The 18,113-nt window shown below is 38.1% G+C and overlaps 1 protein-coding gene and 1 non-coding gene across 6 annotated transcripts in view; both read right to left on the bottom strand.

The window, feature by feature from the left end:
* The window catches only part of LOC109676573 (protein Largen), a 218,894-nt gene that overhangs the window by 144,683 nt on the left and 56,098 nt on the right, over window positions 1–18,113 (bottom strand). For 2 of the 5 annotated variants that reach the window (XM_074057033.1, XM_074057031.1), the window contains one exon: window positions 17,504–17,642. The exons of the other annotated variants lie outside the window; for them this stretch is intronic. The gene's annotated coding sequence lies outside the window, so the exon portion shown is untranslated. The remainder of the gene's footprint in view (window positions 1–17,503; window positions 17,643–18,113) is intronic. 5 annotated transcript variants of the gene reach the window in all.
* Window positions 10,561–10,760, bottom strand: LOC141418251 (U2 spliceosomal RNA). Its single transcript, XR_012442938.1, has one exon. It is a non-coding gene; the product is annotated as a U2 spliceosomal RNA (small nuclear RNA).

The following is an 18,113-nucleotide window of genomic DNA, read 5'->3' as shown; positions in this document are numbered from 1 at the left end:
TAGTAGCATGATTAAAGGATTATAGCTCAATTTAAGACAATAACCAGAAATGAACAGTGTAAAAAAAGGACTTTTCTTACCCTCAGAAAAACTGTTGGGCCATTTCTTTGAGAGGAGTCAGTCTGGGCAATATATTAACTGCGAATATTTCTCCTTTATTTTTCTAACCTTAATTAACATATGTTATTGTGGTGCACTGTGCATTCAGAATAACACGCAGAACATTCTGGATTTTCACAAAGTGAGGACACTTCAGCAACAGCAGGCAATTCAAAAAATAGACTATGAATGACACCCTACACCTCCCCTAATAGATTATGAATGACACCTTTCAGTTCCCCTAATAGACTGCGGGCCATACTACATACTTCCCCTAAAGATCTTTCTGTTACTATATCACCACCCCCCAAAAAAATCACCAGGGTTCTCATGCCCAATTCTATAGTTTCAATAAAGTGTTTTTGTTTCAAAGTCTATATAAATTAAGGCATCTTTTGTCACTGGCTTCTTTTGCTCACTATAATGGGTACAATATTTTAAATTCATAGGATTAAACTATAATTTCCAAGCAGTTTTTTCTCTTTGCTATGTACTATTCCCTTTATGACAATTTATCCATCCTACTATTGATGTTCAATTGGCTTACTATCAATTTTTCGCCAATTTGGATAATTCTACTATACATAAAATATCATGTATAGTAGAACGCTCCAACAACTCAGTTTTCAAAGTCCCTGTAATGATCTATATTTCTACAAACAATGTAGGAGAATTCTAGTTGATCCATATCTACCATACCTCTTATCATCTACTCTTCCCACTTTACTCATTCTACTGAGTGTTCAGAATGACTATAAAGCTGCTTTCATTTGTGCATCTTTTTGACTAATTAAATTTAGTAGCTCTTCATGTTTTGTTGGTCATTTGGATTTTCTCTATGTAGTGTGACCACTCACATCCTTTGAACATTTTGGATATGGTGTCAGCATTGTTATTATTGGGATTGTTACTGAGTTGTTGGACATATATCCTGGAGACAAGTCCTTTCTCAAGTACACACACCACACATCTCTCTCACTATCAGTGCCTTGCTGTTTCACTCCCTTCATAATGTTATTTTTTTATTACACAGTATAGCTCATATTCATTTAGTCCAATTTACTAATGTTAGAGCTTAGTACAGAACTCTACCATTATTTAGAGTTATGGTTAGAACTCACTATAATTTTCAAACTGTATTTGTACAAGTCATTAAGATACTCTGTCTTCTAAAATCTTTCATTTAAGAGCCAAAAATCATTGTAATGTCTTTTCTTTCAATGACAGAATTAAGGTCCAAAATGTGTTTATTGTTTCCATTCTATATCCAAACAATGTGCAAATATTTATTGAAAAGAAGTAACTTTCTCCACATCTGCAGAAATTCTGAGTCACAGCTTCAGCTTATTATGGAAGACAATGAGTATTAAAGATAATTCTGATGTTTTTAGAAAGCACTTTGAGGATGAATTTATTTCCTATAACACTACATGCCAATTATATTCCTAATGCACGACTTCATCAGATTTTTGGAAAATACAGAGTTTGAGGTCTTATAGCATCTACCATCATACTGGCATACTGCCTGTACTCTATAAATAAGTCTTGAATGAATGGTTTACTAATGCCACTGGATTCTTTGTTTATGAAACATTTAGTAATAAAGTTTTATTACTCAATATTTATATATAAAATCAAAATAATTGTAAATATCTAAGTGCACTAATTTGCATATTTTCATCACAGAACAAAGCAGAATTTTAAAAATCTGAGAACAAAATCAACATTGGAGGAGGGCACACTGGGACAGAGTCTTACCCCAGGCTGGCCTTGAACTCCTGGTCCTCCTGCCTCAACCTTCTGAGTGCTAATATTACCGGAGTGCATCACAATACCTGGCAGTTACTACAATAATAACATCAAATTTTAACATTGGCCCCATTTAAAAAAAAATCACTGTTTTGGAAATTCAAGGATTTCTACTCAACAAGCATCAATTCTTGCCCTGGGATTATGCTTTTTTATTGTACTTTCCTCTGACTGTTTAGTATATTAGCCAAACTATTAAACACTAAATAGTATTCTTCAAAAATTCTATTTTTCAGGTGTAATGTATGGCAAAACTTCTATTTCCGAAGGAACATTCCTATAAAAGTTCTTAGAAGTGCTTCAAAAGTCAGTAGAAAGGAAAAATTGGGCCTTTTATTTGATTACCTGTTGTGATTCACAAGGCTGGAATTAGAAACATAGAGGAAGAAAACCAAACCACTTCTCTCAAATCCATTTTATCCATGAATTCTCTTAATTTAGGGTAAACATGGCTATTTGTCTGGGAGACCAAATATGCTCTGCTAGCACATGTGGAGTCAGGATGACACAGCATCACCAAGTAGACACAGTGGTGTGCTCTTGAAGAGTGATGGGGCCCAACACCTTTGGAGGATTCTAGTACAGACTAACTCCTGAGTATAAACAACTTCTAGATTGCATATGCCACCAGGAGCTGGTGGCTCACGTCTGTAATCCCAGCTACTCAGCAGGCAGAGATTAGAAGAATCACGGTTCCAGGCCAGCCCAGACAAACAGACCCTACCTTGAAAATACCCAACATTAAAAAGAGCTGGCAGAGTAGCTCAAGTAGTAAAGCATCTGCCTCCCAAGTGTGATATCCTGAGTTCAAACCCCAGTGCTGCAAAAAAACCACCCAGGTTGCATATATCAGATTCTGCATCAATTTTCATCTCTGTTCTAGGTTACTAGACTATCTTTAAATTCCAAACAGTGCACTCTGAATTATTCAGACTGATACTGAATAGACTTGTAACGTTAATTCCAGGTTTTTAATCATTTGGAAAACTCAGAAAATGGAACACGTGCTTACAGAAGCATTTCAGAATACCCTTTAATGTGTGACTTTATGTATTTTGCGGAATTCTCTTTTTTATTGTTTATTCACTTACTCATTTGTGCATATATTGCTTGGACCATTTCTCCTCCCTGTCCCCCACTTCTTCCCTACCCGCCTTGCTTCCAGGCAGAACCTGCTCTGCCATCTTCTCTAATTTTCTTGAAGAGAAGACATAAACAATAATAAGAAAGACAAAGTTTTCGCTAGCTTGAGATAGATAGCTATACAGAGAGATTCCTAGCATTGCTTCCATGCACTTGTGTATTACAACCCAAATTGACTCATCTCTACCAGACCCCTTCACTACTTCCTGATCACCTTCCCATAGAGGCCTCTGCCAGTTTAAGATTACTATATTCGATCCTCTACAGTGAGCACATCAAACATTTTCAAGTTTTAAGTTTCCTTCCCTTTCCCTATTTCTCCTGTATGCATTCTCCCCCAAGTGTGTGACCTATGTCCAATAACATTACTGCATTTGTTTTAGGTTTATAACCTTGCAGAATTCTTAAAATGGTAGAAAGAGAAGCTAAATGACTTTAGGTGCCTTTAACTTGTATTCCTCTCTGTGAAATAAGACCAGATCAAAAGCAAATTAAAGGCAAATTAGCTTACCTAACTTCACACATAAAAGAGAGTTTAAATTTCTAAAAAGTCAGTATTTGACTACTTCTTCCTATTATTTGCCTATAAATTGAATATGAACTTAAACACGTATTGAAAATCAAGAAAAAACTTTTATCTCTTAAATGCTGTGTGTGCTTCTTTAAGTTCTATTTTTAACTTAAAAACAATACAGTTGAGAATCACTTTGAAAACTAGGCAAGCCAATATTATTTACAAAGTCTTATAAAATTTTATACTTATTAATAATGTGACATATTTGTAGAAAAGGGAACATATAAATCACTTGGCTTTAGGTATGAAAGACCAAAAGAAAAGTCACTTAACTAACCACTAAAATTAGATAACCAGAAACCTTCAAGAATAGAGCAAGGGGGCAGGCATGGTGTCACATGCTTGTAATTCCAGCTACTCAGGAGGTAGAGGTAGGAGGATCACAGTCTGGGGACCTATCTAAAAACAAAATAAAGCAAAGAAGACTGGCGGCATGGCTCAATTGGTAGAGCACTTGCCTGAGGCAAGCAGGAGGCCCTGAGTTCAAACTCCAGTATCACCCAAAAAATAAAATAAAGACTAAACCAAAGTAAAAGTACTGGCAATCAGCAAACTTAAAAGAATGGGTCAACCAGAGAGTTACAACAATGTATTTCAAACTTCACTGTAGAAATATCTTAAAATTGTATAGGACTATATTTTTAAAATATACTCTTATTATTTCTGGTTCTTTCTCAAAAACAAGTGATAAGTAGATAAGTTGTTATGATCCTTTCTTCCCTGAAATGAAATTCCAGCTAGGAAAGAGTAGAGAGTTGGTATTCACAGGCCAGGGCTTCTGCTGCCTCCCATGCTAACCCTGCACAAGTTGGCTGTGGGACCCTGGACACATCATTTACCCTCACTAAGTCTCAATTTCTGATCTGCAAACCAGCAACAATCATAATTTCTACTTCAATCACAGAAAGCATGCTGAGGGGACAGGTGAGCCACAGGTGGCAGAGCACCTACTTGGCTCACCTGCCTTGTAGAGCAGGTGTTACTGATGTTCCCTTCACTAATATCCTTACCGTCCAGCTGAGTTGCACAGCCAGGTAACTCTGCCCGGTCAGTATTCACTCTGTTCCATCTGCTCCCTGTGAACTTTTCTACATGCAATGCCTACAAAATTCAGGCAGGAACAATCAAGACAACAGGTGATGGTGCAAATGCCAGCTGAGAAACTTAAGCCCGGAGGCTTTCAAATTCATTTTTTTCTCAGGGGTTTGAAACTGGAATTTATTCTTCTTGCCATTTAGACATAATGCTAAGAAAATATGTCCAATCAAGAATTTTAATTCAAAGTGATGAAACCTCCCAGACATTTAGCAGCGGAAGAGGGAGATAAATAGAAATATATGCAGTAGAAACATAATTCAATATTAATTCAGACTAAAGGGCACAGACATCACAGTCAGCAATGGTCCTAAAGCTGCTGCAAATGATGGTGACCCTGGAGTTAACCTCTGTCAGAGATGGAGAAGGGACAGAAGGTGGTAGATGCAGGCACACCAGGACATGTGTGAAGGGCTGGTCCCGTTTCCTTTCTCCATTTACTGTCCTCACATTTTGTTTTACATCATTTCCATCTGTTTTTTTTCCTGACTCAAAAACTTAGCTCCTATAAAAGTCACAGATGGGTTCCAGTTTCCAAATTATATTCAATTTTCTGTCTCATTTCATGCAGTCAGCAGTGTGTGGCAATTTGATCCTTTCCTGTTCCTTCAGATAGTTTCTCTAGGTTCCTAGGCCTCTTTGTCTGCTGTTCTACTCTTTCTTAGTTATTTATCTGCTCCTGCTGGTTTCTGTAATCACTAAGGTCTGAAGTTCCCTCAGGCTCATTAATTGGATCTCTCCCCTCCTCCACTCATTCTCTCCCTAAGTGACACTCCTCTAGACACATTCATTTAACTATCATCTATATATATACACAGTGCTCTGCTCAGACCACTCTCCTGAACGCCCAGACTGAATGTCTGACACAATGGTGATGTAACAGACAAGTCAGAGTTTACATCTGCAGTCTAGAATTTCTGATCTTCTTTCCCACAAGGATCCGTCTCAATGAGTATAAACTGCTTTTCTCCAGCTGCTAAGATAAAAAAGTTAGACCACCCCTGATTCTTCTTTTCTTTTCAAATGACACATCAAACCCATCGATCAAACCAATAAACTATTCATTAAAATTTACTTAGAGGGTTGGGGGCTGTGGCTGAAGCGCTACAACATCTGCCTGACAAGTCTGAGGCCCTGAGTTCAAATTCCAATACCTCTAACAAGGGGGGGAAAGAGAATTTAACCACTTCTCTTCATATACAGTTTTCTGAGCAGACTATATGGCCACAAATAGGTTGGCAGTTCTTCTATCAAAGGGTGAGGAGAAGGAAATGCTAGTTACCTTAACTTGACATTAAACATTGTATCAAACAATCACACTGTACCTTGTAATGTGTACAACTATCACGTATCATAAAGAAAACTAAATAAAAATTCTCTTAAAAATATCAATACCTGCCCATACAACCCATGAATATGTCCTTCTAAAATTAAGCATGAAGGCTGGGCGCTGATGGCTCACGTTTGTAATCCTAGCTACTCAGGAGGCAGAGATCAGGAGGATTGTGGTTTGAAGTCAGCCCCAGCAAATAGTTCCCTGAGACCCTATCTCGAAAAAAACCCATCACCAGAAAGGGCTGGTGGAGTGGCTCAAGGTGTGGGCCCTGAGTTCAAATCCCAGTTCTGAAAAAAAAAATTAAGCATGTAAAGAACACAAATGGGACACACTGTTTATAGATACATAGTATCAGATCCAAGCCTCTTTCCCGAGGAGCCCTATTTTGACCAAATTATCTTTATTCTGTGCATTTTTATCTATTTTTAACGTGCATATGTCTGTCTGAAATGCAGAAAACAGGAAAATGACATGCGGCTGTGAAGTGCATATCCTACAGATTTGAAACAAAAGAGAAAAGCTTTAAATTACATAGTAATTATGTAAAATGCTGTGATTTTACTTTATCTAAAATAACAATTAGAAGCTTGGAAATAGAAAAAAAAAGGTGAGTGAAGCAAAAAGTGGCAAATGAATAATAAGTGAATCAATCAATCAAAAAGAGATACACAGGGTAAAAGCAATAATAAACATGACTGCGGGTTCTACCCACACAGCTGACAGTAACTGAGGTTATATGGGACACAGAGCTGTGTTCACTGCCTCATTCAAATGGCCAAACGCCCTACGAGAAAGGAGCTCTGTGCCCCACATTATAGGTGAGAAAGCAGATCAATTAACTTGCTCTATATGACATGGCCAATCTGAACTTAGATTCATCAGATTTCATCCCCTATGATCTTAATGTACCACACTGTTGTAGCATAGTAAAACCATGTTTCAACATTGGAAACACACATAGGAAGAGAGAGAAATAAAAGGCAAAAACAAAGACAGACACAGACAACACACTCTACCCCATCACCACATACTTTTCCCCTCAACTGGTTCCCCCACTCAAACTGTCCTAGTTTACACTCATGTCATTCATTTTTTTAGGTCTAGATTCCACATGTGAGATAGAACATGTGAAATTAATGTATTTGTCATTATGAGTCTGTCTTATTTCACTTACTTTTCTTACAGACAATAGCACAAGGCAGAACTGTCCAACAGTTTCCAGGCTTTGGACAGGAACTTGCTCTTAGAAATCATAAAGTCCAAGTGAACTGTCTGGAAATCATGTTGGAAAGTCAGTGGGGAGGTCTGAGGCTCCATGGAGGAGAAGGACTCAGTTGAGCATAGTCTCTGAATGTCCTGACACAGATCTGGTCCTGTGTAAGGAGCTTTCTGTGATCCATCTGACAAGCCACCAGCTGAACACCTTCAACTGAACCCTAGTTCAGACCCCGGAAAGCACAACTACCCAGCTTTGGGCCTTGCCTCTCCCTATTCTTGAATCCAAATCTGTGTGATACACAATAAAATAATTACAAGTCACCACGCTGCTCTAAGTGACCGCTCATCAGATCATTCTCTCCCAAGGCACCATCGTCTCTGTTTTGGATGACTCTAAGCCCTCTAAAGGAACTCTGACCTCCATCATCCCACACTTGATCTTTCCATCAACTTCTTCACAAATTATCCATAGTAATTCTTTTTAAATTACTGTATATTGATTGTATAATGCAGTTTCATTGTGATATTTGCACACATGGATGTAATGTAACTTGACCAAACTGATCTCCTCTTTTGCTCTTTCTTATTCATACTTATCCCCTTTAAAAAATTTAACAGGTTTCATTATTCTGTTTTCACTTATGCTTGTAAAGTATTTCTATCCTATTCACCCCCATCATGCTTTCTTTTCACCCTCCCACTGGTTCTCGCCTCTCATACAGTCCCAGTTTTACATTCATTTCATTATTTTTGATAGGGGGAATCTAGATCCCAAATCTGAGACAGAACATGTGATACTTGTCTTCCTCAGGCTGGCTTATTTCATTTAACATGATGATCTCCAGTTCCATCCATTTTCCTGCAGACAACATGATTTTATTTCTTTATGGCTTTTTTTTTTTTTTTCCTGTACTGGATCTTGAACTCTGGGCCTACACCTTGAACCACTCCACCAGCCGTTTTTTGAGATTTTGTTGAGATAGGGTATCATGGAACTATTTGCTGGGGCTGACTTCAAACCACAATCCTCCCGATCTCTGCCTTGTGCATAGCTAGGATTGCAGGTGTAAGCCACTGGTGCCTGGTTTTTGGCTTCTTTATAGCTGAATAATACTCAATTGTGTATATATATCACATTTTCTTTATCCATTTATTTGTTGATAAGCATCTAGGTTGATTCCCTAGTTTAGCCACTGTGAGTAGTGCTGCTATACACATGGGTGTACAGGTGACTCTATTGTATGCCGACTTACATTCCTTCAGGTGTATGTCCAGAAGTAATATAGCAGGACCATGTGAGAGTTCTGTTTTTATGGGGAACCGCCATACTGATCCCATAGTGACTGCACTAATTTACATTTCCACCAACAGTGTATGAAAGTTCCTTTTCTCCCTACATCCTCGCCAGCATTTATTGTTCTTTATTTTCTTGATGATGGTCACTCTGACTGGGGCAAGATGGAATCTCAGTGTAGTTTTGCTTTGAATTTCCCTCATGGCTAAGGAAGCTGAACATTTCTTCATGTATTTATTGGCCATTTGCACTTCTTCTGAGAACCATCAAAACCTTCCAGAGGGTTCTTGTCTCACTAAGGCTCATAGGCAGGTCTTCACAAGAGCCTTGGTGGCGACATGATCTAACCCTCTCTGACATTCCCATCTTACGTTTCACCTTCCCTTCTTGTACCCACTCCACAGGGGACATACCAGCTCTACAGCCGGCACACTCCCACAGCATTTACTGTTGGATTTGACTTCTCCTTCCATCCAGGACAAATCTGCTCCATCATCATTGGCATGGCTCACTCTCTCATTCCCATGTGTTTTCTTCTCAAATGCCTCCTTCCTACATAGAGGATATATAAGGTAACATGCTCTGTCACCTTGCTTTATTCCATCTTCCCCAAACCATATAACATTGCTACCTATATTACCAATCCTCTTTGCCTGTTTATTTTCTGTCTCATACACATTTATGTACAATTGCACTGTATTTGTATTCTTTAAAAATCATGTGTTTTAAAAACTTAACTGTTCTTACATTTATGAGTAAAGTATTAATGATTATAATCTTTGAGGATTCATTCCTTCACTTAATTTACTAAAATTTATTCATATTTTTGCATGTTTTTGTAATTCTACCATTGTGCTTGTGATATCATTTTGTGAATATACAACAAAGTATTTGCACACTCTTGTTTTGATTGGCACCCGGATGCTAAATAAAGCTACAATGGGAGTGTTGTGTCTGTCTTCCCCTGTATGAGTTCAGGCGTTTTCCTTGACAAAGCTGGACACTTGTGTGTCTAGCTATCCACCAAGAACTGTGCCTACTCATTCCCTCCAGTGCACATCTGGTTGGACTTATCCACCTACGGAGGACCTCTACTTCTTCACCATATGTCTCTCTTTCTTCTGACAACAGTATCAAAGTTTTCCCTTGCAAATTCATTTCATGCAAATTTCAGCAGTGCAGTGGCTGTAGGAATGAAATCAGGGATGGACAGCTGCTTAGTTATGGACTTCGCTGGAGCTTTTGGGAGGAAGCATTTAATTCTCTTCCATGGGCTGTACCAAGAAATGTTCTCCTCCTTTAGGTTGGAGGTGAACAATATAAGGCTTATAACATGGCATTGAGAAAGTCCCGGGAACAACATCAAGAAACAGTATCAGAAAACAGGTTCTGGATAATTCTAAAGGTGTCCTATTAAAGTCATATCTAAATTGAATCCAATTCCTGAATGTTTTTTGAAATAGAGTTTCACTATGTTGCCAGGCTGGCCTTGAACTCACAATCTTCCTGGTTCAGCCTCCTAAGTAGCATGAATTACAGGCAGGTGCCACCATGCTTAGTTTATCCCTGGAAATTGAAAACATCACGATTTAAATAATCCCTATTTTCTTCTTAACTAGAGTTCCTGTCACTTGTCTCAGAGAAGTTGCAATACCTCCCTGGTTTTATCCACAATTGTTCCTTTCCATTTCTCTTCACCCAGACGTTCCATGCTGTTCCCAGATGGGTTCCTTACTTCCAATCACTCCTTTGACATCTTCTTTATTTTCTACCTTGTAGATGTCTATCCACACTGTAAGAGCCAGTCTTATTTCTGTGCCTCTGACGCCCCTTTCCTGGCCACACTGGGACATGCTATGACCCATCACCCTTTTCTGCTGCTCCCTGTGGGGTGATATTTATCTCTTGTATAACTAGAAATCTTTAGATTTCTCCTTGAATAGACATCTTCTTGTGTAGTTTGAGGGTTTCTAAATTCACAGATTGTGAGATTTATTGTATTTTCTCTTCCAAAGCAGTAAATCTGTATGAAATGAACAAATTGTGTCTGTGCTTATTCTGTGGAGCAAATTCTCACCCAGTCTCTGAAGATTCAAGACAAAAGATTTCGTGTTGAACAGAAAACCCCAGATCCTCATCACTGATAACAACAGATACTATACTTGATCTTAGCCAAAAGGTTGAGAAGCCATCCTCATCACTGATTAACCAAACCAACGAACTTGCCTTTGCCCAGAGTATCACAACAGGTGCCCTCACAGTGTGCCCAACACTCTTGTGGCCTTTGGCCTGATTTTAAAAAGAATGTATTAGAAAATAAAGTATCTTAATGCATAAGGAAGATAAAGTAAGCAATTAATAAAAAGTGCTTTGTGAGTAGCTGGGCACAAGTGGCAGGTGCCTGTAGTCCAGGCCACTGTGAAGGCAGAGGCAAGAGGCTCTCGAGTTCAAGGTTAGACTGGGCAACATGTGGAAGTCTGTCTAAAAACAATAACAACAACAAAAGTGCTTTATCCCTCTGCAGAAAAACTTAGTACACTGGAAAATGTTTATAAATATTTAAAAACAGAAGGGCAAGTGAATAATCCTTAAAAACAGGATAATGATGAGAGGGATATACACAATGGGGATATTAAAATATGAGTGAAAAGAATGAATCTTATAATGATCCAGAAATTTAAAAAATCACCAGCTGAAGCATCAAGAAAGGGACCTAGTGCCAAGTATCTCAGAAGTGGCTTGTTATTCTATCATGTTTGTCAGAAATCAGTATCCTAAAAATATTTCACAGACTTCCTAAAATTAACTAAATTCATTTCACAAAACTTCTACTGAGACAGCTCTGACAAGTAATCTAGTACACCAGACAGCTAATGTCTAAATCTTTCTGCCCCAAAGCAAAAGAATCTATTTAAAAATTATTTGTGGTTGTACATAGTCTGTAGTCATCATAGAATGTGTAATTCTCACTTATTATCCTGCTCACTACAAACGTTAAAAAAAAAAACCTATAAAAGCATATGTGCTATGATGTACAACATGGATGATACATCAACAAATATCCAGGAGTATTTTCTGAACGGAATTGTTTCCCTCGGTGGTGGAAAATGTGGGAAGACTGAAGTGAAGAACTGGTTCTTCATATTCTTTTGTATAGAGAATATTAAAAAGCCATTTTTCTTGGATGACTTCATGTTGGTTTCCTTCAGGAAAGTTTTCCCCATAATTATCTCATCATAACCAAAGACAGAAAGTTCATCACTTGCTCTGTGGGGCAGTAATTTCCCATTAACTGCACAACCTTTATTACCCAAAGAGCTTTGTAAATATGTATTCTTTGAGCTGTATCTCAACTCTATTGATCTAGAATCTCCAAGTTGGAACCTAGAGACCTATATTTTTCAAAAACAACCCTATTAGGATCTCTGTCATTGCTGTGCACTCTCTGCCTCCATCTGCATCAGTTTTTCTGGGTTCTTCACACATCCCCAAAGGTGAGTGATAGGCACAGAAGGAATTACATCACAACCAGCTGTCTGGCAGGTGACTACACGGCATGTGAAACTGCAGGGTTCTAGTATATTCATTAATTGCATTAAAACTTTTGTCATATTATATCAAAAATGCACTAGCAACTGCATCTGCTGCTAACAGACATGCTGGACCCAAGTTGGGATAGGTAAGCAGTGGAGTGGACCTGGTGAAGACGGGGCTTGCTTCAAGGAGATAGTTCAGTTGCTGAACAAGACTGACCCTTAGATGGTAATAAGTTGTATGAATGGTGTCTTCCCCTATGTGAGCTCTGTATATCCCAGGAAACATTCTGATGAAAGTCCACTGTGACTGCAAAGCACAGGTCAGGAAAGAGAACAGAAGAACCAAGACAAGGCCAGGCCCTTAGGTGGAAGTCCTGAGAGCCAAGCAGGCTGTTAGGACCCTAAACAAGCAGACAGTGCTTCAGAAAAAGAAATGAGGCCAAAATTCAACATCTCACAATGACCTTGTATCAAAAGCCCAAAAATGTCCACAGGAGAGTGTCATTATACACATCTTCAGCATGTGTAAGATATTGGGCTTAAGACAATGGATTTATTCCTCTATACTGATGTATACATCATGATAAGCACAAAAGTATAAAGCAAACATATCTGATAAGCATGGAACGCTACAGAGAAGTTGTTTACTTTGAAACTATCCAGCAGCTGAGCATACCTGAGAAGAAAGAAAGATTGACAGAATTTCAGAATATTGGAAAATTTTATTTTTGTCAATTTAAGAGTAATCTGTCAAAGACCAGAGTAAAACCTAAAACAGCATAACGCTGAATGAGCTAGTGTTGAGTGCTTTTCTGGTTGAGTTTCTGACAATTGCATTTACAATACATAGAAGCTGTTAAGTCACTGTTTCCCAGGAAAAGGAGGGAGAGTCATAGGGTGGAAATGGAAGAACCCTGGTACAAAGTGCATACCCCTTTGAAGCATCTAAATTTTAAAGCACATGCATCTATAGAATACTTAAAACTTAATCACTTTTAAGACAAGAAATGAGTGCTTCAATTTCTCAGTTTTATACATGTATATATTCTGAAATCAGTGATTGAAAATGCTTCTATTAGCCAGAGGCACACCTCTGCAAAAGACCCTACTCAATGATATGAAGCCAAAAAAATTCTACACATTTGTTGAAAACAAGCACTCAAAATGGCAATCAACTTGCTTTGTTAACACCCTAGCCTACCATGCCATGTTATACAGAACACAGAATGGGCTGTGATCCATGCATGAGGCAGCTGTAAAGTTAGTTGCACTCAGTCCAAAACTCAACACGATGAAATAGTGAGATTTTAACAGGATTGATTTTTAAAAGGTGAGTCCTATGTCTTGTAATGCACTTTAGAATCAACAAAGCTACTTCACCAGAAACACTCTTCCTTTTTCACATCCCAGAATTATTACATACCAAGCATCATTCTTACTTTTTGCAGAAGATATCTCATAACTAGTGAACAGCAGAGCTAAGAATTAAAGGTCGGGCTTGAAGGGTGCAAGCCTGTAAACCTAGCTACTCTGGAGGTAGAGATCAGGAGAACTGCAGTTCATAGCCAGCCGAGGCAAATTGTTCATGAGAACCTAGCTCTGAAAGACCGAATACAATTTTTTTTTTAAAAAAAGGGTCAGGTTTTATTTCAAATATCTAATTTCATACCACATTTAGATGAATTCCAAATCAAATAAGTCAGAACTAGTCTTTTCAGAACCACTAGCTTTTAAATTTTTCTCCACATTTGGGCAAGGTAATCAGGTTAACTAATCTGATGGCCTGACATCCACAGGTAGAGAACATCTCGTCTTGTCTCAATGTCATGTGTAAAGCTCGGCTAGGATATCAGCACAGGTCTGGAGCACAGTAAATAAAATTATAGGTAAGTACACATCATATAAAGTTAAGTACCATCAATGCACTCGCTCCTCTAGAAATGCTACAATCCACAGTGTCACTGTGTACCTGACATCACTAACACAAGCCACCAAATGTTTTATGCTAATTTGTACTCCATGGTGCTCTAATCCAAAACTAACCACAGCAAAAACTTGCCAGAATATCAAATGAGGTTGGATATTTCACTTTTATCTCATAATTGATGATACAAGCTGTATCACATTCATATAAAGTAAACAAAGTTATTTGCAAAAATCAGATATATAAGAACTGGAGCATACTGAAATTTAATGTCGTTAAAGGGATTTAGATGTGGGTTTAAAAAAAAAACACACCATTGCCCAATTATTTCTTAGAAGAGCATAATTAATCTTTTCTTCAAATTATAGATTTCCAAGTCTTACATAAAGCTACATGTGGAATTAGCATAAGGGTTGAATGACAAGATTATCTATTTTTCAAAACCTCCTACGTCAAAAACAAAGAGTAATGGCATTTATAATCCTTGCAAATGTCCTTTGTCTTGCCACAACTACAACTTGCTTATATCAAAGAAGAATTTACTTCAAAGTGATTATATTTATTTATTTCTCAATCTTATTTTTGAGATGTGGGATACACTGTAACATTTATATATGTGTTTACAATGTATCTTAATTAGACTCACCCCTCCATCATACTGCTTCATCCCTCCTTCCCCTTTCTTGGGACAATTTCAACAGGTTTCAGTGTTCTATCTTCATACTCACATACCAAGTGCATCCAACATATTCACCCTCCTTCACCCTCTGTCCCACCTCCCACTGACTTTTACCCCAGACAGGACCTCTTCCATCTTTCTGTTCTTCATTTTTTTAAGGGGTTATATTGATTGTTCAAGGGGGTTTTTGCCTTGGTGTTTCACACATGTATATCTCATACTTTAATAAGATTAATCTCTTTCTATTACTTATTCTGTCTGTCACTCTGCTCCCCTGTTATACTCTCTTCATATGCACAGATGCAATGTGTTTCAACATTATTCACTCTATCATTCTCATTTCCTCTCCCCACTGAGGACTATGTCTCCTCATAGTCCCCTTATTCAGACCCACTATTACAACTATATTCTCTCTACCTTTCTCTATATTATATTACATGTGTGTGAGCATATGTGTATTTATATATATATATATATATATATATATATATGTTTATCTTGTAGGTCTAGCTTCCATATGAGGGAAATGATGCAGTAATATTATTTATCCTTCTGAGCCTGGTTTACTTCACTTAATATGATGATTTGAGAGATGGAACCAACTCTGGCATCCTGAGAATGAAGATGACACTATCAATCAATCAATCAACATACACCATCTGTTTACAAAGATTCCCTTGAAAGAATGCACAGAGATAGCTGGCTCTTCCAGCTTGGTTATAGAGCTGCAGTGTACAAGGGCAGTGACCCTACAAGCCCTTGGCTTCACCCTCCCCATGCTAGTGTCTCTACCATGCTCCTCCTCACTGGAATGTGGAGGTCAGAAGAAGATGAGCTCATGCTTGATTGACCACTGTTCCTGTGTTCCGCTAAATTCATTAGGAAGTATGGCAAGAGTTTGAGGCATGTTCCTTCTAGCCTCAACCTAACTTTGAAGCTTTGAGTTATCTTCACAATAACCCTGAGAACAGAGGAGCTGCTCCAGCCAAGGAGATCTGAGAAAGCTGCACCTGCACTGGGGTGAGGCTGACATGAAGGGATACAGAAGAAGCAACTAGAATGCTAGCTCTGAGATTTACATCTGCCCAGTATTAACTCTGTTTAGCAAACATAGTTATCTCTCTTACTAGAGACAAATTAAAATTTAATTTTATGATTACCTTTTCGTTCTGAACCTGAGTTCTTGAATCCTTATTTGACTGGCTCATGTTTCATTGAGTATTAATGAAGCAATCCATTCTCTAATACACAGAGAAGTTTATTCATTTTATATTTGCACAACTGAATTTAAAAAATATTAATTTGTTGTTTGGTGCAGTAATATTATTGGACATGGATCACACACTAAGGGGAGAACGTGTACAGGAGGAATACGGAAAGGGAAGAAAAGTTAAAACTTGAAAGAGTTTGATGTGCCCACTGTAGAGGAGCAAATATAGTAATCTCAAACGGGCAGAGGCCACTATGGGAAGGTGACCAGGAAATAGTGAAGAGATCTGGTAGAGATGAACCAATTCAGGTTGTAATACACAAGTGGATGGAAGCAATACTAGAAATTTCTTTGTGTAGCTATCTTTACCTCAAACTAGCAAAAATGCTGCCTTTCTTATTGTCTCTTATGTCTTCTCTTCAACAAAATTGGAAAAAAGGGTAGAACAGGTTCTGCCTGGAAGTGGGGGGTTGGGGGAGGGAAGGGGAGCAAGAGACAGGGAAGAGTGACGGCCCGAACAATGTATACATTATAAATGTATAAACAACAAACAAATAAATAAATTGTTATTTGGAATTATTCTGTATTCAATTTGGTCATAATTTGTGCCCCCAGTCTGAGGCTATCAGGATCTTGCTACAAACAAATGAACATTATATGTTTACTGACACAGCCTTAAAGCACACTCAGACATTGCTGGCATAGAACTTCCCAGTGTAGGTGTTTGTAGGAGAAGCTGCGAAATCCTCTGTAGCAGTACACCTGCACACCTGGTCCTTTCCACAAGCAGAATCAAACTCCCGTGATTTCAAAAATTTGATTCCAAACATCGATATGTTATTTCTTCTCTCTTGATTGTATGTCATTTGCGAATTTAGTTGGTATTTGCTCATGGCTTTCACCAACATAAGAAAAAAATGTAGGAGAGGGTAAAACAAAACAGATAGCTCACTGGAATGTGGCTGGAACAGCCTTGCTGGTTAGACTCAATGGAGAATTTATCGAACTTTTGCTGTGTAATTTGCCAGAAAATTGCTGACATGCTAGCTCATTCAACAGATGGCCTTTCATTGGTATCATCTGAATACAATTATTGTGCCTTGGTATAGATAACATCAAGGTATAATGTCACTGAGGATATCATTTCAGACATGATTATTAATTTTGGTACAGAGAATTAAAAATACACTATGAACATCACAGAGTGAAAGGAAGGTTAAATTCAAATTAGGAGACCTGAGATCTGAGCACAGCAGGAATGAGAGACAATGGTTATGTCTGTGTGTCTTATAAAGATTATGGACATATAAGAGTCTTCAGTTCTTGGAAATGGATTCAGCAGTTGTGGGGTTGTCCTTACACTCTCTCTACAAGAATATGAAGAAAAGATTATACTGATCTGATGATCTTCGAAACACCTTGTGAAGCATGAGATTTATCTTAAAAAATCTAAACTTCACCTTGAAAGTCATTTTTAAAAGAAAGGTAAGAGAAAACACTTCAGAAAAGAAAGCAAAGGACAATCAGCCAAAGCCCAGGCCTATGTGGATCGGTATGTAGAATGATTAGGTGCTTGATAAACTTACCCATAACCCAAAGAAACTCCTCCTCCTGACTTGGGGGACTGTCCCCCTTGTGCAGCAAAGCCATCATGAGATTCTGCAAGTGGCTTTGGTAAAATCAAGTTCACAGAAGAAGCAGGTTCCAGTTTTCCATGTAGTTGTCCTGTGCAAACATTTAATGAGTGTGATGAGTTTGGCATTAGGGAAGTCTTAGGGAGCCTGCACTAAATTCATCCATGTTCTATATGTCTTCAGACCATGACTTAATAACAGGTCTGTGCAGAATTTGGTAAGATTATTCATCTATATATACCTCTTGTGATATTTTACTTTAAAGAGAAAAACTATTTTCTACTTGGTGTTTTGTGAGCTCCTTTATTCTTTGTGATTTCTGTGTGGTGTGGAAATAGTACTAAAATAGACCTGTGTTGTGTGTTTAGGTCTGTTGCTTAAACAAATTTGTCTTAGAGAAGCTAGTTAAAGTCTCTAGACCATGTACTAAATGAGACATGCAGTCTGAGTTGAGTCGTTTCTGGTCTCTCTGAGCTGCACGGTTGCAGGGAACTATAAGGTTTAGCTGACCTCTGGAAAATGGTTAGTGGCAGAGGACAAGCTGGGATCTCAGTTCTCATTT

This window comes from Castor canadensis, chromosome 16 (genome assembly GCF_047511655.1).
Source record: "Castor canadensis chromosome 16, mCasCan1.hap1v2, whole genome shotgun sequence".
In the NCBI taxonomy this organism is placed as follows: domain Eukaryota; kingdom Metazoa; phylum Chordata; class Mammalia; order Rodentia; family Castoridae; genus Castor; species Castor canadensis.
Note: the sequence above shows the minus strand (reverse complement) of the source record. Positions and strands in the feature narration are given on the sequence as shown.